This window comes from Myotis myotis, unplaced genomic scaffold, assembly GCF_014108235.1.
Source record: "Myotis myotis isolate mMyoMyo1 unplaced genomic scaffold, mMyoMyo1.p scaffold_m19_p_1, whole genome shotgun sequence".
Lineage (NCBI taxonomy): Eukaryota > Metazoa > Chordata > Mammalia > Chiroptera > Vespertilionidae > Myotis > Myotis myotis.
Window position 1 is genome coordinate 65,132,769 of NW_023416313.1, and position 27,424 is coordinate 65,160,192.

The 27,424-nt window shown below is 37.8% G+C and overlaps 1 protein-coding gene across 2 annotated transcripts in view; it reads left to right on the top strand.

Annotated features, from left to right (window-relative positions):
• Positions 1-27,424, top strand: part of BMPR1B (bone morphogenetic protein receptor type 1B) — a 383,526-nt gene that overhangs the window by 204,282 nt on the left and 151,820 nt on the right. For both annotated transcript variants that reach the window (XM_036340048.1, XM_036340053.1), the window contains exon 3: positions 21,108-21,202. The gene's annotated coding sequence lies outside the window, so the exon portion shown is untranslated. The remainder of the gene's footprint in view (positions 1-21,107; positions 21,203-27,424) is intronic.

A 27,424-nucleotide genomic window follows, 5' to 3' on the forward strand; every position in this document is an offset into this window, starting at 1 on the left:
TAATTAAAAAATCTGCAGGGTTTCTTATGTATCAATTTATAATCTACTCTGTTAGCAAAAGCCACACCCAGAAAATTTTTGAGATAATCACTCCTTTGCCAGGTGTTCCCGGTGGGGATGCAGTGAGGTAACACCCTTAAGATTCTTAGTAGTTTGGTGGTTTAGCAGAGAATGTTACCTGTGCCTTTAAGATCCTTAGAAAGCCGTTTGTCTTAAGGGATCTATGGGGCATCATCTGACTATTCCTGAGGTGTTAGAAGAGGGTATCTATAGTAACATGCATACCTTTATTCATAGACCAACTCTCTCTGACTACACCTGGCATTTTATTCCCTGAGGCTTGCTCCTATTTTGAGACTCTTTTGCTCTCTGAAGTAACAGGAAATGAAAAATGGTTTTATTTTCAAACTCAGAAAATAGTTCTTCCAAATTTTGCTGTCAACCGAACATTTTCTTTAACTCATCTATCTCTACCCACATCTAGTCTGAAGTAGCAAAAGACAGGCAGGTGTTCCTTTCAGTGTCCTGCCTGGATTCCTCCTGAGCTAGTTCCTTGGAGCTCGTTAGGTACATTTCCTGTTTTCCACATCGTGGGTTGCAGACAATAGTATTGCTGAATGTTCTGCTACTATGTAACAAGAGTTTTATATTCTTTGCCTTTAGAAAACATAGTCCTTATTTTTCTGGAGCCCTTATAGTCCAACTCTGAGGCCTCCCCGGCCGCCACTCCTTTGGCTCGCATCTTCTCTCTGGTCCAGAGGTCAGTACCGCATGTCTCGAGTTTACTTTGAGTTTTACTTTATTATTATTATTATTATACTTTATTATTATTATACTGCTTCAGTTCTGGTATCAAAGTATATTCCAGCTATCGGTGCTTTTAAAAAGATAACTGTAAAGTCTTGTGGTTTAAAACAGCCGAACCAAAGTTATCACCTCCCCTGATTTTCTGGATCAGGATTTGGTGCAGAATTCAATCGGGCGGTTCTGGGTCAGGGTCTCGTGCTTTTGCAGTCAGATGGTGTCTAGCACTGGAACAGCAGGAGGCTGAAGCGGTGAGACGCTCTGCAGACTTAGCTGGTCTGTTCATGTAGCCTCCAGGCTTCTCTGATTTCCCCACATTGGCTAGTTTAGTCTTTGTTACAGCAGCGTGCCTCCACAAGGTTAGACTGCTAATGTGGCAGCGAAAGGCTCCAAGATCACGGATTCTGATGAATGAGTTAAATCACATTTCATTGCTTGGCCTTGAGGCACATAGTGTCACTTCACCATAGCCATAAGCTCATCCAGTTTCACGGAGAAAGAATTGAGATCCCATTTCTCAACAGGATGCAAGAAGAGCAGTTGGGATGGGGGAATATTGCTGTGGCCATCTTTGAAAAATAGCACCTTCTACACTTCTTTGTACCTAATCCTTACATGTTAATTCCAAAGTGATAGAATATAGATATCCAAGTCAGTGGAGATATAGACAGTCTTTTATGGTAAACAAACAAACAGACATGCCCTAGCCCAGTGGTGGCGAACCTATGACACACGTGTCAGAGGTGACACTAGAACTCATTTTTTTGGTTGATTTTTCTTTGTTAAATGGCATTTAAATATATAAAATAGATATAAAAAATATAAGTCTTTGTTTTACTATGGTTGCAAATATCAAAAAATTTCTATATGTGACAGACACGGCACCAGAATTAAGTTAGAGTTTTTCAAAATGCTGACACGCCGAGCTCAAAAGGTTCGCCATCACTGCCCTGGTCGGTTTGGTGGATAGAGCATCAGCCTGCGGACTGAAGGGTCCCAGGTTCGAATCTGGTCAAGGGCACATGCCCGGGTTGTGGGCTCGATCCCCAGTGGGGGGCGTGCAGGAGGCAGCCAATCAATGATTCTCTCTCATCATTGATGTTTCTATCTCTCTCTCCCTCTTCCTTCCTCTCTGAAATCAATAAAAATATTAAAAAAAAAACACCCAAACACACACACACACACACACACACACACACACACACACACACAACTTGATCATCCTTGCTTTCATTGTCAAATTTTGCTATTTAAACATTCGGCGAATTTCTGGTTACAGCATTTAATGAGACCCTAAAATTGATGTTTTCCTCTTGGCTAAGCCAAAATTATGATTGTGGGTGGTGCATGTTTTAAGTTATATCAAGTTCTCAGACATGCAGAATTTATGAATGGTAATAGTTTGAACTGGCCAGCTATTGAAACCTTGTGTTTTTGTAAGAGAAGAGGGAAAATGTTTCCTAAAAATGAAGAGAGAAATTTTAAATCTAGCTCCGTATAAGTACTGACAGGTTGTCCTATTGATTCTTAAAATTAATCTTTTAAAATATCAAGAGTCATTTGGTTGAGCTTCATGACTATGAACAGTGAAAACTGCATTAAAGGTGATGAATGTGCAGCTGCCAGCATCTCCTTTCTGCTGGGCCACCTCAGCTCAGTTGGCCTCCTGTCACTGCATGAACGTGCGCTGTGGAACGTTTCTGGCCGTTGCAGATGTTTAGTCTGCATAGGCTTGGACCCTGTTCACTGCATCTTATTACCTGGGTTTCCCCTTCTGCTTTTAGCAACAATGCTCCCCAGCTAGCCTGTGTGGGCGAGCCAGGCATAAAGCAGCTTGTGAAAGCCAAGAAACCAGAAAACTGCTACTTGGGATGACTGTGTCTTCACAGGGCTGTCAGGGGCCAACTTCCATTCAGCCCTCTTCACAAGATCAAAGGTGACACAAAAAGGAATGGAAAACACCACAATAAATCATCACCGCTTATTGCAATGATTGTACCTAGGAAAACACACCACTTTTTAGCCATCAACCTGGCTTACTGACAATGAAATTTTGGTCATCGCTAAATTGAAGGCAGTGCTACTTAGAGAATTATTGATCTTTTAAAATATATGCAAAATACAATTAAATAAATTCCAAAATAGGATTGATTATTTATGTCATAGTCATAATTTGCCTCAACAGTTTACCTTCAGGTAAATTTTTCTGAGATAAAATATGAATTCCGGCAAACAACCTAGTGGAACTGACAGTAAGTTTGTTCATTTAATTATAACCTGATTTTTTAAATAATTGAATTGTGTTTTCAAACAGAGGATGTTAGAGCTTTAGGGAAATAGTAAGCCTATAAAAGCAACAGATTACAAAAGAAAACGAGATCATAAGTAACATGAGGTGACAATTGGAATGTCAAATTTTGATAAAAATATTTTCAAATCATTTCAGTTTACTTCAATTAGTAAAGTAGTTGTTATACAAAAAGGAGTAACAATTTAGTTTATTTAGTGTTATTATTTATTTATAAAAATTGAACCTGTCATTCAAGTAAATGTTTTATTGTTAGTTTTCTACCCATATTCTAAAACTTGTTTCTTTTTTTTTTAATCTTTATTGTTGCAAGTATTACATAAGTCCTCCTTTTTCCCTCATTAATCTCTTCCAGCCCTTTCCTGTCCTCCCCTTCATCCCAGGCTCTCACCACCCCATTGTCTGTGTCCATGGGTTATGTATATGTGCATACAAAAAAACATTTCTAAGAAGGTCAGTAACTTATTGATTATTGGAGTAGTAATTATGTTAAGTATATGTGTTCAGCATTGTGTAAGGTCAGATAACCCAAAATTTGTTAATAATTAAAATTGTTTAAAATTGATTTTTAGAGAGAGAGGAAGGGAGAGGGAGAGAGAGAAACATCAATGTGAGAGCAAAACATCAATTGACTGACTGCCTCCAGCACACCCCCTACTGGGGATCTAGTTGCAAGCCAGGCATGTGCCCTGACCAGGAATCCTCCAGCTACCTTTTGGTGCATGGGACGATGCCCAACCAAGTGAGCCACGCTGGGCATCATTTTAAAACAAACTTTTTAGGCCTTTGTGTTTTTTGCTCCCCTCCCCTCCCAGCCTTCCGGCCATTCTCCACAGAGCTGTATGTGTAGCTTTTAAAACTGCTCAGCGGCTTCTAATTGCCAGGCAGATAAAAGGTAAGGTATGTTTTCATGACAAACCAGGCCTTCCAGGATCAGGCACCTTCTTCCCTTACGTTATCGCCTGCCTCTCCCTGCACTGGAGCCTTGCTACATCACAGAGACTTGCTTCACATCCTGGCACAGACTATCCTGTCAGTCACAGCTATGCCTTTGCTCTACCTCTTTCTGGAATGGTTCTCCCCCTGCCTCTTCCTCTCCAGTGGTTCTCAACCTTCTGGCCCTTTAAATACAGTTCCTCATGTTGTGACCCAACCATCAAATTATTTTCGTTGCCACTTCATAACTGTAATGTTACTACTGTTATGAATCGTAATATAAATATCTGATATGCAGGATGGTCTTTGGGGACCCTGTGAAAGGGTGGTTCAACCGCCAAAGGGGTTGAGACCCACAGGTTGAGAACCGCTGCTCTAGACTAATTCCTATTCACCTTGTTAAGACTTACTTTCACCTTACCTCCCCAATGATTTAGGTCCATATATCTTACCACTATGTGTAGCTCTTGTACTGCTCTTATTACTATGCATTATAGCTTTTGTCTGTGTGCTACTTGGAAGCAGTAGTTGTGTCTTTTTTTACATTTGTCTGTTACAGTGCTTGGTATATATTAGATATTCAAAATTGTTTACAGAGTGACTGAATGATTTATGGTTCTATTTTATTTTTCATTTGAGTCTGCAGTCTCTAATCTTTGAATCGTCTTTCTCCTTGATCTAGCCTTCTTATTTGGAGCACAGCAGTTACCTCTCATTTCATATTTTCAAGTATTTCTGACTTCTCTTTATTTTACCAAGACGGGAGAGAATAGTAGTCAGGGCCCTGAAGTGGTAATGTGTATTTGCAGAAGTTCATATAAGAGCTATGCTGCTTCAATGTGTCTTACCTTCAACAGTGGAAGGTTAAGTCTTCATTATACATTCATTAATTAGGTGTTTCTTTAACCCCACCTAGAAAGGTACTGTGAATATGGAAAAATGCATAAAACATAGCTCCTGATTTCAGTTAAGGTATTGTTTTCTGGAAAAGGGAAGCCAGATATAATACAAGTTGGGAATGCTGTAGGTCTTCTAAAGGCACAGAAAGAATTCAAAGGCTGTTTTGAGGTAGATTACCTTGGCTGGCTTTATCAGAGAGAGAACTTTAAGAAGAAAGGGTTGAGTAGAAATTGCCATTCTTTTTTACTCACATGCTGTGAATTCCATAATAAATGGACTGTGTGGAGAATGGGTTGACTTCTTTTTTGAAATACCTTTAAAGAAAAATTGGGGGTTGTGTAATATTGATACATGCAATTTTTGATAAAATACTGTTTGGGGGCATGCAAATAAAGGAATATGGGTGTATGTTCTATGGAGTGGTTGAATTGTTAAATGAAATTCCTTCAGGTAGTTAGTGGATTTTAATACGCTATTAGACCCCAGAAGACATGCTATATCAGCAGAACTCTGAGGGCTGGAGCTCCACGTGATTGTTAAATTAATTTCCAGCTGATTGGTTTGCTTTCCTGGAGTGTGAGCAGGATTTGGATCGCTTTTGCTTTTCTTACAATTTAATTTTGGTTCCTTAGTTTGTGCATGATTATTAGTTGTTAAAAAATAAGAATTTAAATTGACACTAAGATTTGGGGAATGCAACCTTTTACTACTGTGAGGAGACTTCATTCTCTACTAAATACACTCCAAGAATGTGTTGATATGAACAATAGATACCAGAATTATGTGCCACAAAATGATGTACCATTTACAGCAGATGGGATCAAGTACTCATGTGACCCATATTAGAGGGATCCCATGGTCAATGTTACATACTAAAAAAAAAGAATAATGTAAGCAAAATTTATATACTGTCTCAAATGTTTTGTTTATCGTTTTTTTCTCTCAAGAGACAGTGAAGTTACTCATGCCCTGGCCACCAGGCTCAGTGGTTAGAGTGTTGGCCAGTGCACCTGAGGATCTTGGATTCAATTCCCGGTCAAGTGCACGTACCTGGTTTCAGGTTTGGTCCCTGGCCCTGGTCAGGGCTTGGGGCATGTACAGGAGGCAACCAGTCTATGTGCCTCTCTCACATCAATGTTCCTCCCTCTCTCTCTCTCTCTCTCTCTCTCTCCCATTCCCTCCCTTCCTCTCTCTCTAAAAGTCAATGAAAAAATATCCTCAGGTGAGGATTAACAAAAAAAAAAACTTATTCACAAATGATAAGCAAATGTATTCTAGAATATATAGGGCAACTACATAAAAGCAGTGAATCAAACATGGATATAATTGCATTGGGCATTTCCAGGACAACTTTTTACCTGAATGATTTGAATTTTTAGAAGGAAGTATTTCAATAATTGCTTTTGTTTTTGTTGTTCTGGAGAATGTGCTTTGGAAACTAACATATTCCTAAAATGTATTTCTTCTTTTTACCAGATTAGATATGAAACACTTTACTTGCCTGACAGAAATTTCAGATGCAATTTTAATCTTTCAATGGCTGCTTATGTAATTAGACTAAAACTTAAATACCTTACTGTGGCTTGAATTAGTGCTTATCACTTGGGGCTGCGAGTCAGAATTACGTGGAGGGCTTTAAAGGTACTGGTCTCTGCCTCCTGCTCCAGTGATTCTGGTTTAACTGGTCTGGGATATGACCTGGGCATCTGGGTTTTTATTTTTGTTATTTTTAAAATTTTAAAAAAAATATATAGATTTTTATTGATTTCAGAGAGGAAGGGAGAGGGAGGGAGGGAGAGAGAGAAATATCAATGATGAGAGAGAATAATTGATCAGCTGCCTCCCGCATGCTCCCTACTGGGGATTGAGTCTGCAACCTGGGCATGTGCCCTTACTGGGAATCAAACCATGACCTCCTGGTTCCTAGGTCGGTTGATGCTCAACCACTGGGCCACACCAGCCGTGGGAGCATATGGGTTTTTTAAAGCATCATAGGTGTTTCTAATGTGCAGAATAGTTTCAAAACCACTGGCCCAAAACACCCACATCATTCCGTCACTGTCTAATTATTTGACTTCATTGTGTGCCAACTCTTGCCTGCCCCTCCTTTTTTTTTGTCACTTGAATACCCAGGGTGGTTCTTACCCAAGGGTCTTCCTGTTAGCAATTTCTTTTTCCTGGAATGCTCTTCCTCCACGTCTTTACATGGCTGTCTCCTTCTCATCATCAGGCCTCAGCTCCGGCAAGACTTTTCCTACTCACCCCTGTGGAAGCTTTCTTTTCCCAGCACCATCACTTCATTCTGTGTCACTGTTATCACTGCATGCCCTTTCTTTTTCTCCATGAGATGTTATATTCATTGGTTAGTTTCTTTTTATTGGCCACTAGAATGTGAAGTCCAGGTGGGCATGCCCAGCATGTTTGGTTCACCATCATCTTTCTAGCACTTAAAACCAAGCCTGTCATATCACAGTTACTCAAGAAATATTTTTTTGAGTAAATGAATATAAATGTTACCCTGACCAGTTTGGCTCAGGATAGAGCATTGGCCTATGGACTGAAGGGTCCCAGGTTTGATTCTGGTCAAAGGCACATGCCTGGGTTGTGGGCTCGATCCCCAGTGTGGGTCATGCAGGAGGCAGCCAATCAATGCTTCTCTTTCATCATTGATGTTTCTCTCTCTCTCTCCCCCTCTCCTTTCCTCTCTGAAATCAATAACAATATATTTTAAAAAATGAATAAAAATGTTGAGAAAAAATGATTACGGGAATACACATTGTTATATCTCCCCCTAAAAAATAGCCTTAAAAAAACCTGGGATCCCATTTTAAAAAATGAGAATAAATCATAGGATGAAATGAGTGAAAATGTCAATAGGCAAAGACGAAGTAAACCTAGAAATGCAGCAACACCCAAGACAAACTCTAAGGGAGGTGATATTAAGCCTGGGATAGATTCCACCAATTGAAGCCCTCATTCACGCCATACTTTGGGGCAGTGTGTGTGTGTGTGTGTGTGTGTGTGTGTGTGTGTGTGTGTGTGTGTGTATGTGGGGGTGGGGGGATCTTACTATCATCCTGTAGTGCCACACATTTGAAATTGTCATATACTCTGTGGTTAACTTCTATTTTAAGGAATCAGATGATCACCTCCCTCTCTAAAAACCTTCCCTGAGCTCAGTGTCTAGGAAGAGTCAGGTTTTCTGTGCTGTCTGTCTGTACCATGGCCACTGCCATGCCCTATTATAATGATCTGTGCACCAGGCCTCTGGCCCCTTTTCCAGCCTCCAGCCTCCCTGAGAAGAGGAACTGTGTCTCTAGTGCCAAACCCATGACAGGCACTCGGCAAGTGTTTTCTTGAATGAAAGCATAAGTAAATATGAAATACTCCACAAGAAGCATTTCAACTGCTAATTAAAATTATAAAATAGCCCTAGCCGGTTTGGTTCAGTGGATAGAGCATCGGCCTGTGAACTGAAATGTCCCAGGTTCATTCCGGTCAAGGGCACATGCCCGGGTTGTGGGCTTGATCCCCAGTGGGGGACTTGCAGGAGGCAGTCGATCCATGATTCTCTGTCATCATGATGTTTCTATCTCTCCCTCTTCCTTCCTCTCTGAAATAAATAAAAATATATTTAAAATTATAAAATAGTTTTGTCAGGAATATGAGGAAGCTGAAATAGTTTTTAATAGAGCAAAGCAATAAATAATGGGGGTGTGATGTTATGCACACTTAGGAAATTAGGAAAACGTGGCTGGTGCCAATAAGTCTGAGCACTAGTTTCTGACTAATATGTGGCTTGTCATCTGAACAAGGTTTTCATCACTCACATGGGACTTTTTATACATTGTTTACCCTTTTTGATAAAGTTCTTTTTAATAGCTGCTATTCAGATGGATGCATTTTCCAGTAACACCTGATATGCATTTTAAAAGTAGCCTTTAATTGCTATTGAATGCTGGTAAACCCAAAGATAACTTTCATCCATGTACTCTGAACTTTGATGTTCTGCCCAAAAGAAAACGTAGCCATCTTTGGGCATATAAATGTTTCAAAATTCTCTCTGTAGAGGCGCTATTATTTCCATGGGTGCTCTTGTCACAATTTTAGCACTTAAATACTACTTAGGGCCACTTTTTCAGATTATATCCTGCTTCAAAATCTCGACAGTTCTACTATGCATAATTTTATCTGAAAGTTGGATTAGTAGGTATTTCAAAAGGGCATTTACTCAGTTGAAATGAACATATTTTGGTTAATGTTGTGCAATTATTTATTGCCTCGTTTTCTGTCTGTAGTGCCAAACCCATAACAGGTACTCAGCAAGTGTTAAAAAAACAGAGAAAGAAGAGTGGCTACTCGGGACAGAAATGCTGGTCAGGTCTCCCCAAATCATCCTGAAATGCACGGTGGTGTCCCTGCTTTGCTGCCGGCACTCCGGGAACTGGTATGTGCGTTTTCCCTTCTGTTTTTCAGAGGGATCACTACCAGTGCCAATCAAGCCTTTTGACATGTTTTTAAGAAGGAGGTGACAAGCAAAGAGAGAGAGGAGTCTTGAGTCACAGCATCCAAAGAAGTTTTCTCTTTTTAAACTTTAATGTACATTTCCATATAGTTGGAGCTAGTCTTATACCAGCTGCAATTTCGTAGAAATAGAAGTTTACAGAAGGTCATTTTATGAAGAGACACAGAAATGTGGAAGAGCTGTTATATTCAGGATTTCCAGCAAGCATAACATTGGGCATGGTAGTGTAATGTGGGATTTGTGGGCCAAAGGGAAATGAAACCGAAAGGGTAGCCCCAGGTCAGGATAGTGGAGAGGCCTGTATTCTGTGCTGAGAAGTTTGAACCCTCTGTTGTTGGCTAGAGGAGGTGTTGAAGAACAATCTTCAGTGGGGTAGTGGCGTTGTGGGAGATTGGCGGGGCAGCAAGGAGCGTGGTGACAGGAGGCTAGACTGTGATTGTCTCAGTATTTAAGGTTCCATAAAAGCTCAACCTGATTTTTGGTAGGAACAGAGGGAAGGGAAAAGAGGGAACGAACTTGGGCGTCTATATTTCAAAGATAGACACCTGAGTATGTAGCAGCTGATTGGAAATAGGAGAGAGCAGAAGTGGGACGTGGAAATTTTTAACTTGGATGACTGAGTGGTGGTACTGTCATTACCCAAGTAATATAATGTGTGTGTGCTGCCATTCTCAACAAAAATATGTGTGCTTCAAATTGGAAGACTTCAGTCTGTCCCCTAGAAATTATTATTTTTTCCACAGGAAAATAACTTTTTGAAGACGGCCCCTCTGATATTATTGAAAAGTGTAGTAGTGAGGGCCAAGGACTTACTGTGAAAGGCCCTGAATTCAGTTTCTGTCTCTGCTTTCATACTCTGACACATTGGGCTGTTCCCTTACCTGCTTTGAACTTTGGTTTCCTCATACATAAAATGGGAACACTTTCTCATTGGCTTGTCCTGATGATCAAGTGAGATGAAATGTGAAAGAATACTTCTTAAATACAAAGTGCCATGTACATGTGAGTTGTGAGATTTGTACATGCTATTAAGAGTTGGGTAGTGAGAGGTTTTACCCCATGAACAGGGATCCCTTGACCCTGAGGGTATGTTTTGAGATTCCTGTAGAATATTATTTCATATTCTCTATTGGTGCTACTTAAGCATCAAGTTTCAGGTCCACTTTTCTAAACACAAATTGTTATGAAAAAAACTTATTTCAATTCAGTGTTGAAGTTCAATACGAATTGTCTCCAAAGTAAAACAAAACAGCCGGTGTGGCTCAGTGGTTGAGCATCAACTCAGGAACGAAGAGGTTGCAGGTTTGATTCCAGGTCAGGGCACATGCCCGGATGCTGGGCTCGATCCCCAGTAGGAGGCATGTAGGAGTCAGTGAATTCATGACGTTTATCTCTCGTGGATGTTTCTCTCTCTCTATCCCTCTCCCTTCCCTTCTCTCTAAAAATCAATAAAAACATATTAAAAAACCAAACCAAAACAAAAATACCAGCAGGTTATTACTAAGTAGAGGTGCTGTTTAACATTATTTCATCTTTTTATTGGAGCATAAAAAAATTATAAGGATATTTTTTATTCTTTTCTTTTCTCCTTTTATCATCTACTTACCCTCAGGCCAATTCTAGCTCTGTTCTTGGTCCCTTTAGACCAAATACCAGAATGAAGCAAATGGGAGTGGGGGAGGGGAGAGGGCTCATCATTCCCTCCTGTTCCGGTTTCATCTATTCTGAAGCAGTAGGACTTTTTCCGTATTTAGTCTCTTTTTCTGTGTTACACCTTAGTTCATTTTGATAGTACATTTCAAGAAAGTTTCAGGTCCTTTGAAGCAGAACAGCCAATAGAAACATTTTATATGTGAACCAAAAAAGAGTAGTGGTTAGCTCATCTGTTTCTTGTTAAAATTAGTTTGCATTATTTTCTTCCTGTTTTGCTTGCTTTCTTTGGAAATTTGTTCTGATTAGAAAAAGTGGCTTTAGAGTGAATAATTCTATTCCTCAGCTTTACGGTCTAAATCCTCCCTCTGGAAAACAGATTCATCATAGAGTAGTGAAATAAATGTTTTATTTTATGAATGATCAGACAATATACATTCCCATTTTCACCGCCTGATCAATTTTAACCATTCAGTGATATTTTTATGAGCTACTGCCTTATGATGAATGAACAGTGAAAAAGGTCAGCTTAAATGTGGTAAACAAGTCTCTCCCTCCTCCATCGTGTTGTTAGTTTTTGCAGAATCCTTCCTGGCTGGGATTCCTCCCTTTGCACTCTCAGCAATGCATGGCGTAGCTTGTTTCCTGCTCTCCTTTCCTGCCTTAGAGAGGACACCTACTAATTTATCCAGATTTCAGGTCCACTGTCCAAAAAAATGTACTGTAATTTTCTCTAGAAATAAATATTTCATTAAATTAATATCACATTGCTTATCATGGGTATCTATACTAGTATAAATGAAAAGATCCTCAAATGAGTTGTTCTTGAAAAAGTAACGAGCATTAAGAGTTCAGCTACATGTTTAGGATGAAAGAAAACTATTCAGAGATTAATGGAATTAAAAATTCTCATCATAAAGATTCTTATTATCTCATAGATTTAACCTAATTTCCATTTTAGAGTGATGGTAGCAAAATTTAAATTAGAATTAATTCCTTCATTTTCAGAAATGGGTATTAAATTTATATGATGAGTTTAAGAATTGTATACTTTTTTAAAAGTAGGAAATGCTTGATATTATATTGCAAATGCTTGCTATATTAAAAACACTTTTTGATATTATCTTAAGTAGTATATAAATATGTGTGTGGCTATAAAAGCAAAACAAATGGAAATACTAATCCATAGCTGGGAACTCAGATATAATTAAGCATGAAGAGGCACTTGTATAGTTTTGATTTAAGTCCATTTAGCAACAACTGTCATATTAAAGTAACTTGATATTCCTGATGCTTTTCACTCTTTATATCACATTATTTTATTAAACATAATTGAGCTTTATTATTGATTCTGGTTATATGTGTTCTATACAATATGAATTTCAGAACAATTCTTACTTATAAATGATAAAATGTTTTATTTAGTTTGGTGCTAGTTGGAAAGTTAAAAAAGACATCCATTCTGGGCTATGGCTTTCTTATTTAGTATTTTTCTTCTTTCAATTTATATACAACATTGTTCTAGTTGAAAAGAACAAATCACCTATTTATTAACTGTACAGTCAATACTTCTGAAACTAATCATGGGTAAGTAGAATAAACTGGCAGCAGTGAAGGTTAGTAGACTTGTGTATGATTTTCCTATGGGTCCCGAGAGCCCAAAGTATTTATTACCTGAGAACAAAAAGCCTTAGAGTTAAAGGTAAGTGACTCTGTATATGATATGACTAGCCATAGGCCCATAGAGGGAAAAACAAGGAGAAAACAGACCATTGTAGAGTCAGTTTTCTTTTCTCCTCAGTCATTCCACTGAAAGCCACATATCCCCTCAGGTCTTTCTGAAATATGACGAGGAGCTTGGGTTGCTAATATTTTCCTGTACCCATTTGCCCCTGAGGAGTATCTCGTTATTTATAGTGGTGGATAAATCTGTAGTATTCATTCCTGATTAAGTTTGTCAACAACATTTAAAAAATCATTCACTACTTAATCAATATTTTGCTTTTTTCACCTCTACCTTCAAGGAAGCACTAAATGAAAATATTAATGGGTAACTGGATTACAATTCTAGTTTCCTAACATTGATCTGATAGAGAGCTTAGTATTACCAGACTAAAAATACTCATGCAGATATTTACCATCATACTAAACAAAGGATTAGCAGATTTTCTTGGTAATTGTATTTTTTTTAAAGTTTCTTTTCCTTTGAAAAGTTTCTCTTACTTTCTATTGAAATTGCATAAAAATTCAAATGGTTAGTTAAAAAACAAACAATATAGTAATAAGTCAAAGATTTTAAAATTCTAATATTTTATTTGTTTATTAGTTTAATCATTTCTTCAGCTAACAAGTGAGTGGCTATATCTATGCCAGGTACAACAAGCTGGACCCTTAAAAATATGTTTTAAGTTTTATTTGGTCCTAGAATTTTCTGAAATTCTATTTAGTGGAAGTGAAGAATAAATAGCCAAAAGGCAAATAAGTACTTGAAAAATGCTCAACATTATTAGTCATTAGGGTAATGCAAATTAAAACCACAGTGAGATTCTACTTTATATTCACCAGTATTGCTGTAATAAAAAAGACAGATAATTACAGGTGTTTGAAGGATGTGGGGAAATTGGAACCCTCATACATTGCTGGTAGGGATATAAAATGATGCAGCTACTTTGGAAAACAGTTTCACAGTTCTTTAAAATGCTAAACATAAAATTACTATATTACTTAGCAATTTTACTCCTAGGCATTTATCCAAGCATAATGAAAACATATGGTCACATAAAAACTTGTACATTAAAGTTCATAGCAGCATTATTTATAGTAGTTCAGAAGTGGAAACAACCCAAATGTCCATCAGCTGATGAATGGATAAGTAAAATTGGCATATCTATACAATAAAATATTATCCAAAAATGAAAAGAAATGGGCCACTGGCACTCAGTGACACAGGAAGTAATAGTAAACCCATTTTATTGATGAGGAAACTAAGGTTATATAACTTATGTAACCGAGACAAACAAAACTCAAGTCAGCTTGATTTTAAAACATGTCACCTCGATACTGTAGTGAGTTGTTGGTGTTCTATCTGTTTGTGGTTTTAGGTTGTTACCTTTATCTTTCTCTTTTCGTCCTGGCCAAACTTTGAAAGTGAGATTTTATTCACTTGCTTACCTCTCACCACCAATGGAAACAGCTCAGCCGCCATTGCTCTCTTTCTAGCTTTTTAAATACATGCTTTGTTGAAATATAATTCGTAATATGCTGAAATTCATCCTTTTAGAATGTGCAGCTCAGATATTTAGAATCACAGTGCTTGGTGAGTGTTATGTTTAATGGGCTGTTTTCAATCCCTTTCCTATTTGATCTTTCCGTGGCATCATTGTTGACCGCTCCTTCCTGAATGCTCCATCCTCATTCATTTTCTCATTTTCTCATCCTGCTCCTACTTACACATATGTATTACAGTCTGTGGGCTTCTGTTTCTTGACCCACCTTTTAAATGCTGGGTTTGGGTTACTTTTCATTATCCATTCTGTCGCTGAGAGACCTCTTGTCTTAAGGAACCACCTATGTTGGCCAGTGGCTCACAGATCTCTAAGATTTTGTATAGAACACAAAGTTATTGGGTGTTTATTGTGTGTAAGACCCAGTTTAGGCACATGAAATCTGCGCTGTCACTGAACTTACATTCTGTTGGGAGAGACAGGCAATAACAATTAAATGATAAATAAGGAAGTTTGTCATTTTGAATAGTATGGTAGTGGTAGGATTCCCCGGAAGTTATTTGAACGGGGACCTGAAGGAAGTGAAGGAGTGAGCCCCAAAGCTGTCTGCAAGAGAACATGCCAGTGCAGGAACAGCAAGCTGAAGGATATGAAGGGCAAACTTGTCAGGTTCATTAAGGAACAATAGAAGGACGCGCGGGCTGGAGCTGAGAAAATGAGGGGGCTGTAGTTGACGCTGTCAGAGACATAATGAGGGGGCAGATGCAGTAGGGCTTTATGCATTATGAGAAGTTGAGCTTTTACTCTGAACAAAATGGGGAAGCAGGTAGGGCTTTGAGTAGGAGGTGAATATTACCTGAGTGAATTTTTTTTAAGTGACTACTTTGGTTTCTGTGTTGAGAATCGCTTATATTGGTTTCCAGCCCCAAAACAAGAATAAAAGGCTACTGAGTTGGTATCTTTCTCTCTCCTGTATTATAGATCAATATATTTGAATGCTTTTTGAACATATACACTTGGTTATAGCAGATACATCAAGTTCATTCCATTAAAGACTAAATTTATCTTCCAAGTTGTTTCTGCTTTCTGTATAACTCTGCCTTGGCAAAACACCCAGCTACCAGGAGGAGAAGCCACCTTTGACTTTTTAAAAACTACTTTTTTAGAGAAGTTTAGGTTTACAGCAAAATTAAGAGGAAAGTAGAGTTTTCCCATATGTTCTCTGCCCCCACACATGTGTAATCATTATTATCAGTGTTTCCACCAGAATGGTACTTTTTGTTGCACTTGATGGGCCTACACTAACACATAATTTTTACCTGAAGTTCATAGTTTAAGGTTCACTGTTGGTGCTATACAGTCTATGCGCTTGGAAAAATATGTAATGACATGTATCCATTATTATAGTGGCATACAGAGTATTTTACGCTCTAATAACCCTCTGTGCCTTGCCTACTTATTCCTCTCATCCGCATCCCTTACAAATCCTAATCTTTTTACTATTGCCATAGTTTTGCCTTTTCTAGAATGTGCAGTAGGTGAAATTATAGTATGAGTATATATCCTTTTCAGATTGGCTTCCTTCACTTACTAAAAGGCACTTAAGTTTCCTCCATATCTTTATGGCTCGATAGCTCATTTCTTCTTAGTGCTGAATAACGTTCCATTGTTTGGCTGTGCCACAGTTATCTATTCACCTACTGAAGGGCATTTTGGTTGCTTCCAAGTTTTGGCAATTATGAATAGAGCTGCCATAAACATCTGAAAGTTCCTGTTTTTCTGCATCCTCTCTAGCATTTAGTGTTGTCAATGTTCCAGATTTTGTCTATTCCAATAGGTATCTGGTGGTATCTCATTGTTGTTTTAACTTCCATTTCCCTGATGACATGTGATGTGGAACATCTTTTCATATACTTATTTGCCATCTGTATGTATATTTTTTTTGGTGAGGTGTCTGTTAAGGTCTCTGGCTCATTTTTAAAAGTGGTCTGTTTGTTTTCTTATTGTTGAGTTTTAGGAGTTCTTTGTAAATTTTGGGTAACAGTCCTTTATCAGATGTGTCTTTTGCAACTATTTTTTTCACAGGGAGGGTGAGAGACAGAGAGAGAGAAACATCCAATGTGAGAGAGGCATCAATAAATTGTCTCCTGACTAGGGCCAGGAATCTAGCCAGCAACTGAGGTACATGCTCTTGACCAAAATTGGACGAGACACTTTAGTCCATGGACCGACATTCTATCCACTGAGCAAAACTGGCCAGGGCTGTCTTCTCATTCTTTTAACATTGTCTTCTGCAGAGGTGAAATTTTTAATTTTAATGAAACCACTTTATCAATTATTTCTTTCATGGATTGTGCCTTTGGTGTTATATCTCAATATTCATTGCCATACCCAAGTCATTTAGGTTTTCTCCAACATTACCTAGGAGTTTTAGAATGTTGAATTTTAAATTTAGGTTTTTTTCAATACATTTTGAGTTAATTTTTGGGAGGGGTATAAGATCTTTCTCTTGATTCAGTATTTTGCATATGGATGGTCCAGTTGTTCAGCACCATTTATTGAAAAGATTATCTTTGCTCCATTATATTGTCTTTGTTCCTTTGTCAAAGATCAGTTGACTATATTTATGTGAGCCTATTTCTGGGCTCTCTGTTCTCTTCCATTCAGCTATTTGTCTATTTTTCCCCCATCACAACACTATTTTGATTATTGTAGTAAGTTTAAAATTTTTTTTATTTATTTCAGAGAGGAAGGAAGAGGGAGAGAGAGAGAGAAACATCAATGATGAGAGAGATTCATTGATCAGTTGCCTCCTGCATGCTCCCTACTGGGGATTGAGCCCGAAACCTGAGTATGTGCCCTTGACAGGGATTTGAACCATGACCTCCTGGTTCATAGTCAACGCTCAACTACTGAACCAAGCTGACCTGGCAACTGTAGTAAGTCTTGACGTCTATTAGTGTCAGCCTCCAACTTTGTTGTTCTTCTTCAATATTGCATTGGCTATTCTGAGTTTTTTGCCTCTTTATGTAAACTTTAGTATGGGTTTATTTCTACAAAATGACCTCCTGGGATTATGATTGGAATTGCATTGACTCTATAGATAAAATGTGGAAGAACTGACATTTTGACAATATTGAATCTTCACACTTTTGCCTCTTTTTTTAAAAAAAAGTATATTTTATTGATTTTTTACAGAGAGGAGGGGAGAGGGATAGAGAGTTAGAAACATCGATGAGAGAGAAACATCGATCAGCTGTCTCCTGCACACCCCCCCCACTGAGGATGTGCCCACAACCAAGGTACATGCCCGTGACCAGAATCGAACCTGGGATCCTTCAGTCCGCAGGCCGACGCTCTAGCCACTGAGCCAAACAGGTTAGGGCTACACACTTTTGACTCTTGATGTGTTCCTTTCTCTTCATTCGAATTTGAAGATAAAACCCTTTAAGTTCTTCTTAATAGGGCATATCACTTACTTTAATTTTGTCCACTGGTTTCCATTGATTAATTTGTTAGTCTCTTCTTTGTGCTACCGTTTAACACTCAACATTAAAATTCTCGCAGTTCCTTAAAGAAATGCAGGAAGAATCTTTTTATTCCTTCTGATTTTGTTAGGGTACTGTTGAATCCACTTCCTTGCCCTGCCTGGACAACCTCTATCTTATTTAAATGACCCATATAAAGGCAGCATGTGGTACTGTAGTCCTGTATGGTTTGGGCTGAATTTCAAATATGCTATTCATGAGTTATATGATTTCAGACAAACCCCTTAATTACTGTAAGCCTCATTTTCTCCATCTTCAAAAAGGCAAAGGCATACCCGTCTGTCAGGGTTGTATTTAGTTAGAGAATATATTTATTAAGCCCCTGTTAGGTGATAATTGCTCAATAAATTATAATGCTCCTCTCTAGGCACATGCTTTAGAAAGACAAGAGAAAGATTTAACTAAAGTCCATAGTTTTCATTGGGGCTCTCGCTTTGTGTGGTACAGTTCTAGGATTTTGCTAAATGCATAATGTCACGTACCTACCATTACCCTCTCACACAGAATAGTTTCACTGCCCTGAAATCTCCTTAGAGGGAGAAAGGTGATGAAAAGTTTTATATTGCAGGTTAAAAACTTGGGTTTTATACAGTAGGCTAGCAGTCTCCAACTATTTTTGTTCACATCCCTTTAAAAGAATTTTGAAAAACTATGTAACCACTCACACATTACCAAGTTAACATCTAAAGTTTTTCACCTGTGGTAAAATATGTACTTGCAAAGAATTTAATTTCTACCCTATTGGAACTATTGGACATTTTAAAATAAAACTTGTATCAACTATTTTAAGAATACTCAATGGAATCTAAATCCACAGTAATTTAATAAAACCATTATTCATTTAAATAATAATGAATAGACTCTTCTGTGAAAAGCTGAAAAATTTACATTACTATTTTATTTTCTTGACCTGTATTTCCATCTCACTTCCTCATAGAATTTTTATGTGATATTTTTATAGTTAAAAGTCTTTAACTGTTTCTCTATCATACTTCTCTTCAACAAAAATGTAAGGAATTAATTGAAATTTTAAAATTATGAATTTTCTGTGACCCTAGCGCAATCTACTATAGTAATATTTGGGATATATGAGAGTGTCCCTTTCTTCTGTGAAGTAAAAGGAAGGTTGTTGTGAATAAAGCATCGCTGTTAGCCGGATATTAATAAAGAGTTTATGTAGAAGAGAATTTGGAAAATGACTCCATTAAAACTATCCATTCAATTGCTAACTAAAAGAAACCAGTCTGAAGAGGCTATAGTGTATGATTCCAACTATATGACATTCTGAACAAGGCAAAACTATAGAGACAGTAAAAAGACCAGTGATTCCAGGGGTTGCATAGGGGGAGAGGAGTAAGTGAAGCGCATTCTTTAAAAATTTTTTAAACAAATGTATTTTCTGCTTCACATTCTATGCTCCAGCAAGAACTGCTTGAAGTTCTCTGTCATGCTTTTCTATGCCTTTGTCTTTATTGTCTTACCCTTTGCCTTCTTTGCCTCACTGCCTTCTACTCATATTTTAAGATGCAGAAGTCTCCATTGAAGAATTACTTATTATACCTTTACTTCATATTGTCTCAGATGCCTGTGTTTCATATGCTCCCTCACTACTCTCCTATAGTCTCCCTTATTACATGAACACATTTTTTTTTGTAGTTAGGTTTTCTTTCCCCTCTGAAATTGGACTGGAAGATCTCTAAGAGTAGGACTTACATATTATCTTTGTCTTTTCAGCAACTGGCTATGTACTTTTCCTGGTAATAAGTTTGGATAAATATTAATTATTGAATGAAACAAGGCAAAATGGATTTCAGTTGTTAGAAAGTTAATTAATTCTTGTGCACAACTCTTTTGGGTCAGTTAAACTGTAAAAGGCTATTTTTGTTTTATGCTAGTTATTTTTCTGGCTTATGGTAAGGTTTCAGTAAAATTTCACATGAAGATAGGATTTTGAACTTAAAAATGAATTTGAGAACCATTCTTGTGCTAGAAAGAGCACACCATTGTGAGCAATAAGGGAAGGACTCTGGTTTTAACTCTGCTGCAAACTTCCCTTGTGACATGGGAAGTTAACCAACCTGGGAGTCCACTTTCTCAACTATAAAATGAGTTAGTGACCAAATTATTTCTGAACTTGCCTTTATTATGAATTTAACCAAGGGAAGAAATTTTAATAAAGCAAACATATGACTATTCTTGGCTAAAAGAAAAAAAAATATGACCTTGATTTATTTTCTAATCATTCCTACTGTGGATATTGTATGTGGCATATGTGTGTAATGCTGACCTAGTTCATATCATCTGCAAACATCATGGCTTAGATTTTATCCTTAATCTGAAAAATGTATAAAGTAAAATAATTATAATTATTTTTAATTATTTATAATTATAATTCTCATGATTAAAAATCTAGTAGTAGTTAATATAATATGTTGATTCATATAATTTATGTTTTAGCTTTTTTCACCAAATACATAATTTGATCTTTATTAATATTATACTTTCCAGTGCATTTCTATAATTCTGGAACACAATATCTCTGTGTGTTCCATTACTCATTAGGATTTTGAACTAAAAAATGCAACCTTTTTCAATGAGGAGCATTAACAACTACGGCAGAAAATGCTTTTCTCTATCTTTTGCTCATTCACAATATGTAGAAATTGTAGTATTTCAGTTTTGTGAAGCTTGATGGAATGATATTTAGGTCTGACCTTTATAAAGGGTTTGAGATTATGTTGTTTGGCCAAAACAAAGGCAGTATTTCCTTTCTTGTCTTCCACTGTGCCCAGCCCCCCTTCTTTCCACCTGCTTGAGGAAAACGATTTCTTCAGACAAACCTCATAATTGCCCTTCTGTGCCTGATTTGGGCCTCAGGAAAGGCCCATAGCATCTGTAAAGCTGGCAGCAAAATGGTATTTCCAGGCAGGCACAGGGTTGCTGGGTAGTGAGCCAATCCCCAGCTTTGTCTGAGCAGCTGAGAACTTTGCCTGCGCATTACCACGGTGTTCAGTAACACAGACCTGTGCCATGAGCAAGTAAAGCCCAGAGCAAGTGTCAGGGTCAATATTTATAGACCACGACGTAGCTTGCCTTGCAAAGAGAGAAAACGAGAGGCACGCACAGAGGGCAAGGAAAGAAAGACTGCCGTGCAGGGGGACGTTCATTTCTAATGTTTGTTTTAAATTAAAAAAGTTCTTTTTAACTGTCAGGTTCAAACCTCTGCTGAATCATAACCATTTGCCGCTGAGCTATGACAAGAGAGGAAGCAAAAAGTTAGACGAGCAAGCCTGCCCTAAGTGAGAAGGTAAGTAATTAGCCAGCTCCGTCTCGCTTTTACTCGTAAACTCCATCTCCCTGTTGGCTGCTCTGCATCAGGGCGCATGGGGCTGTGCAGCGTGTGAACGCTGAGAGGGGGGCTGCCTGCTGTCTGAGACGGTTCTGGGTGGAGTGTAGTTGTGTGTGCTGTTCTTAAGAATGCCGTGTGCGTTCATAACACGCTTAAATAACGTGGGCGGCGGGACTAGGGCGCCAGTTTCATGGTGTGTCCTATCAGCAAGTTTCTGTTTCTTCATTCTGTCAAACTTGTGGTCTTCCTGTTGATAAATTCCTATTTGCTTTCTACCAGATTTAGAACATGAATATTAGTACATTTCAGTAGCCTGTGGTCTAGACATGGAGTAGGGGGAAATTCAGGTGAACATGTGAAGATGAAGTAGTAGACCTTGTCAAAATGCCCACGCTCACGCCCCTCTGACAGTGCACCGAGTGAAATGATGGTCCTTGTGGGAATAGAGAGAAGGAGTGATGGAAACTAGGAACAGTCCCCTTAATCCACGGGGCAGAAGACTCTGCATGTAGGCGAGCTTCTCAGCTTGTCCAGCGACTTGTGAGATTGGTTCTTACAAAAGGCAATTCTCTACTAAAGATGTTGGCTTAACATCCCTTGCTCTACACATTCTTAGTTTGTTTGTTCCATTTGTCACACGTAGCACTTTCACACACGCTTCTGGGGGGCTCAGTGCTGGAGTATGTTCATTTAACATCATTGCTTTGCGTATCCCAGGTTAACACGAAGAGCAATGGTGCTGAAGGGGGCAGAAAAATAGTTTTTGATGTATTGTCTGATTTAGAAAACTCATGGGATGTATAAGCCTGTGCTCTATGTCTACTACACATAGCTTATAAGGTAACTGTTGCTTTGCTGGAAGCATGGTGTTCTCTTGATGAGACTTACCTACTGATGTAGTGAAAGCTTCCTTGTGGCTCTGAGTTTTGTGTGTGTTTTTTTTTTTTATTGTGGAAGATGAGCATTATCATGATTATTTAAAAATGTTAGGTTAGGTTATACATTGCAGATGATTACATAATTCCAAAGGATTTGACTTTGGGCGGTGGGCATACAACGCAATATACAGGTCATGTATCACAGAAATGTGCACTTGAAACCTATATAATCTTATTAACCAACGTCACCCCAATAAATTTAAAAAAAGGAATTTCTGGATTACATATTTAAGTTAAAAACAAAATAATATTAAAGTTGCTGTACAGCTTGACTGTGGGCCAAAAGACATACAAAGAAAAACGAATACGCTGGCACAGGTTTGTGTTAGGGCTGATACACAGGAGCCAGCTCATTCTAAAGTGAGATAAACTCCAGAGCAGCAGCTGGAACAGGTCTACGTGTCATCAGATGAGGCCAGTGGTTGTAGAGCATCTCTTCTGAAAATCACGTATAATTTTTAAAGTAATGCAAAATGTTTTAAAATTAATTTTACTAATTCAGAAATGCTTTAAGGCTAATCTAATATCTAAATTGAAACTATATTTTAACCTTCATTTAATGCTTGTTTTAGCCTCTGAATCAAGCTTTTCCTTTGTACTTTTTCAAGCTCTGCATATCTGTTTATTAATGAGTTTGATTTAGATTTTTGACAATAATATATTTATTTTGAAAATGGAGCCATGATTGATCTAGAATGGGCATTTCTTAATTAAATTTTTCTTTTCTACTGCCTCTGGGTAATATCTCATGATCAAGATTGTAAATTCAGTTCTTAATTCAATATCTTCTATTTATTCACTTTATACATCGTATAAATATATGATATTGCTTGCTTATGCCTTTCTTATTGGTCTTATTTTTATTCCATCTGGTATGTTGTTTCTGAGGTACTGTGTGGAAATTTTTGGTGGAAACAGGCCAAATAAAATTACTTCAATAAAAAGAAACTAAAGAAAGTTGTCCCTTGAATTAAGAGAAAAAATATAAAATTGTGACATTGGTTGACAAGGTCTAAAATGTAATATATTTTCATTGAAGGTTGGTTGAGCATAATAAAACTTGAAATGCCTTCTTAATATATTTTGGCTTTAATGTTAATCTGATATTGGCTATTTATCACATTTGTAAATAACATTTTATATAAAGATATATTATAAAAATGATACGAGGTCCTTTGTATCTTGTGTTAGCTATTGAAGCAAGATTAGTGAATTTAGTTTGAAATGTTAATTAAAGCTACCCTCTAATGGATCTCAATGCCCCTAGTCTCATAATCTCATTCCATCTGCTGTATGACCCTTAAAGGGGTCAACCCCCACACCATGACCACTTCACTATCCATGACCACTTCACTGTCAGGGTACTTGGTACAGTGAGTCTCTTCTTGATCCCACTGCTACTTTTATTCTGCAGTCACCTTTTGCTCTTCTTACTGGCTTATTTTCTACATCTCTCTTGCCCCCATGAGAGTATTCTCCTTTTCTTTGCCTTATGCTCCAGTGATATTGAACATCTTGTATTTCTCAAAACAATCCATACAGTTTTGCCCTTTCCTGGAGTATTTTATGGTGCTCCCTATACCTTGAAAACCCCCTTTCTAGTCTCTGCCTTTCAATCATAATGAAGGCGTCCCTCCTCCGCATCCCTGCTGGTCCACTGTCCGTCTCTGTGGTCTGGCCTCCTGTATAGACCCTCTGTCACAGAACTTTGAAAGTCTGATATGTTTTGTGTTTCTTTTTCAACACGAGACTGCAAGCTACTTGTAGCCAGGCTATACTTTTTTTTTTTTTAATGTTGCTCCAAGATCTAGCACAGCACAGAGACTCAGAGCTTGAACTAAGGAAAAACTTTATTATGTTGATCTTTAACCGCCTTTTCTCTTTTTAAAATTTTATTTTTTTCTGTCATCATTTATCTCCTCCATGTCTTCTTCCACCTCCACCCCTGAAATCACCACACTGTTGTCCATGTCCATGAGTTTTCTCTCTCTCTTTTTTATTTTTTGCTCAATTCCTCCCCACCCCAACCCTCACCTGTCTGCCTGCTCTCTCTTCACATGTCTTTATTTTGCTTGGTAGTTCAGTTTGAGTGAAATTCCACATATGGGTGAATCATATGGTACTTGTCTTTACCTGACTGGCTTATTTATTTAGCATAATATTCACCAGGTCCATCTATGCTGTTGCAAAGGGTAAAATTTTCTTTCTTTTTATGGCAGAGTAGTATTCCATTGTGTAAATGTACCACAGCTTTTTTATCCACTCAACTACTGATGGACACTTGGGTTGCTTTCAAATCTTGGCTATTGTAAACAATGCTGCAATGAACATAGGGGTGCATATATTCTTTCAAATTAGGGTTTCAGGTTTCTTTGGATAAATTCCCAGAAGAAGAATCACTGGGTCATAAGGTAGTTGCACTTTTAATTTTTTTTTTTAAATATGTTTTATTGATTTTTTACAGAGAGGAAGGGAGAGAGATAGAGAGTTAGAAACATCAATGAGAGAGAAACATCGATCAGCTGCCTCCTGCACATCTCCTACTGGAAATGTGCCCGCAACCCAGGTACATGCCCTTGACCGGAATCGAACCTGGGACCTTTTAGTCCGCAAGCCGACGCTCTATCCACTGAGCCAAACCGGTTTTGGCGTACTTTTAATTTTTTGAAGTAACTCCAGACTGCTTTCCACATTGGCTGCACCAGTCTGCATTCCCACAAACAGTGCACGAGTTTGCCTTTTCTCCACATCCTTGCCAACACTTGATGTTTGCTGATTTATTGATGATAGCCTTCCTGACAGATGTGAGGTGATACCTCGTTGTGATTTTAATTTGCATTTCTCTGACAATTAGTGACATTGAGTATTCTTTCATATATCTATTGGCCATCTGTATGTCTTTCTTGAAGAAGTGAGTATTCAAGTCTTTTGCCCATTTTTAAAATTGGATTGTTTGTTTTTTTGGTGTTGAGTTTTGTAAGTTCTTTATAAATTTTGGATTATATCTCCTTGGTCAAGGGAAACAAAAGAAAAAATAAACAAATGGTAGTACAACAAAGGAAAGAGTTGTTGCACCAGCAAAGGAAAACATCAGCAGAATTAAAAGACAAACCACTGAATGGGAGAACATATTCGCCAATGATACATCTAATAAGGGGTTAATATCCCACACTGTCTTTTCTTTATAGACTTTTATTTTAATATGCTTTTAAACTTTGATTAATTGGATTGCAGGAATGCCCCTCAAGTAGATGATAAGTGCTTTTGAAACAATAACAATGATTTAAATTTTTTAGTTTGTTTCTCTTTCTACCACCAATCACAGTAACGGAAGACAGTGTTACACCTTCGAAAGGCCCAGAAAGAATTTCAGGAGATACTAGGTCCATCCTCATGTAGCTACAGAATTACAGAGTGGAATGGCTCCCACTGTTATTGATAAAAGTATATACTACCTAATTACATTTACTACTAGGGGCCCAGTGCACGAATTCATGCACCTTGAAAGGAATTGTGGGCCATGAGGCTGCGGTAGGCACAGGGGCAGGTCTCAGCCTATCCTCTGTGCCCCTACCCAGCCTCTCCCACCACAGACCCTGGTCCCCTGTCTGTAGGCAGCCTCGCTCCCGCCCCCGCTCACCTGCTCCACCATCCCACCGTGGTTGACGCCTGCCATGTTTCTCGCATGGCCCCTGGTGGTCAGCGCACATCATAGTGACCGGTTGTTTGGTTGTTCTGGCTCCACCGTTCAGTCTATTTGCATATTAGCCTTTTATTATATAGGATTGTAGAGATAGTAAGGGATTTTGAAGAAATAATAGAAAATCATGGTTTAAAAATTCTCAAACCTTAAAGGGGATATTTCATTTCAATTAGGAGAATTTGCTCCTCAAATAGAAATGTTGAAAGAAAAGGATGTCAGTGATTAAAAAAAGTAGGTAAGAAACACAGCTGTTTCTTTTAGTTCTGATATTCAATAAAAACAAAATTAATTTGCCTTTAATTGTTTTACTTTCCTACCATACATAAAATACTTACTTTGATTATGAAATATTTCATAAACCAGAAACAAATGTAAAGCTTCATGCACAATTTAGAGTGATTCACAACCTTTAATTTGATTATTTTTACTTCTTAGTGCATGCAACCAGCAGTTTCCACTACTGTTGAAAACTTATAAACCTCTCCCCGACATTGAATATGACTCTTTTGTTTGTTTAACCTTGAATTGTATCTGTCTTAGGAATGAAAACAAGATTGGTATTTTCATAGGCAAATGTAATCGCCTATTAATTTGCTTGGAGTGGATTATAATTCTATATAGAGTTTCTCTTCAGATATTTTTCACCCATATAAGTATCCTGCAGATAAATAGGTATGGAGAAGGGGACTTACCAAAGAGTTATAAGCATAAATTTTATGGGACTCCTGTCATATCAAATAATGTAAGCATTGTAAAACTGGAAGAACGGGTTCCTTTGGTTGTGGACATGGAAATGTACCTAGTTCCCATCAGCCAGTGATAAGAGAAACTCAAAGTTGCCTCAGTACTAAAAGATTACTATAAAAATAAAAATAAAACGTAAGAACACTGCCACCAAGATGAGGTCAAAGAACTTTGTGGTTAGAATGAGGCATAAAGGATTTTGGCAGAACAATAAAGTCTTATTTTAATATTGTTAGCAGCCTAAGTTGCCAAAGTTTTTCTATAACTGCATATCATTGGATTCATAGAACATTAAAGGAAAAGAATAAATTAATCATGGATATGGAACCTTAAACCTCTTCTACTTTAACTTTTATTTTATAGATATGAGCAAATGTGATATGGAGAGGCAATGTAACTTGCCAAATACTGCTTTTAAAATAGCTATTTCACATTTTGATTAAAAAATTATATTTTTTATGGCTTTTTCTGTTTGTAATTGTTCTACTTTTATTCTGCATATTGCATGTAAAGCTCAATTTGTCATATCTCTGTGTTTTGTGTTGTATTAGACACTTTTGCATTGTTTCATAACTCCCGAAAGTTAAAGCTAATAATTACTGCCCCCAACTGGGATGGGGTACTTTTCCACTCCTCACCGTAACATATATATACTGGCTTTCATGGCGCCCCCAGTGCTCTCTGGTAGTGCAGTCGGATTTATGCCCCGTAACTATACTCCTTTTTAGCAGAACATGGCAGATAATCCCGAAGCAAAAGGCAGAAACTGAAAAAAAAGTTGACGACATCTAAGGG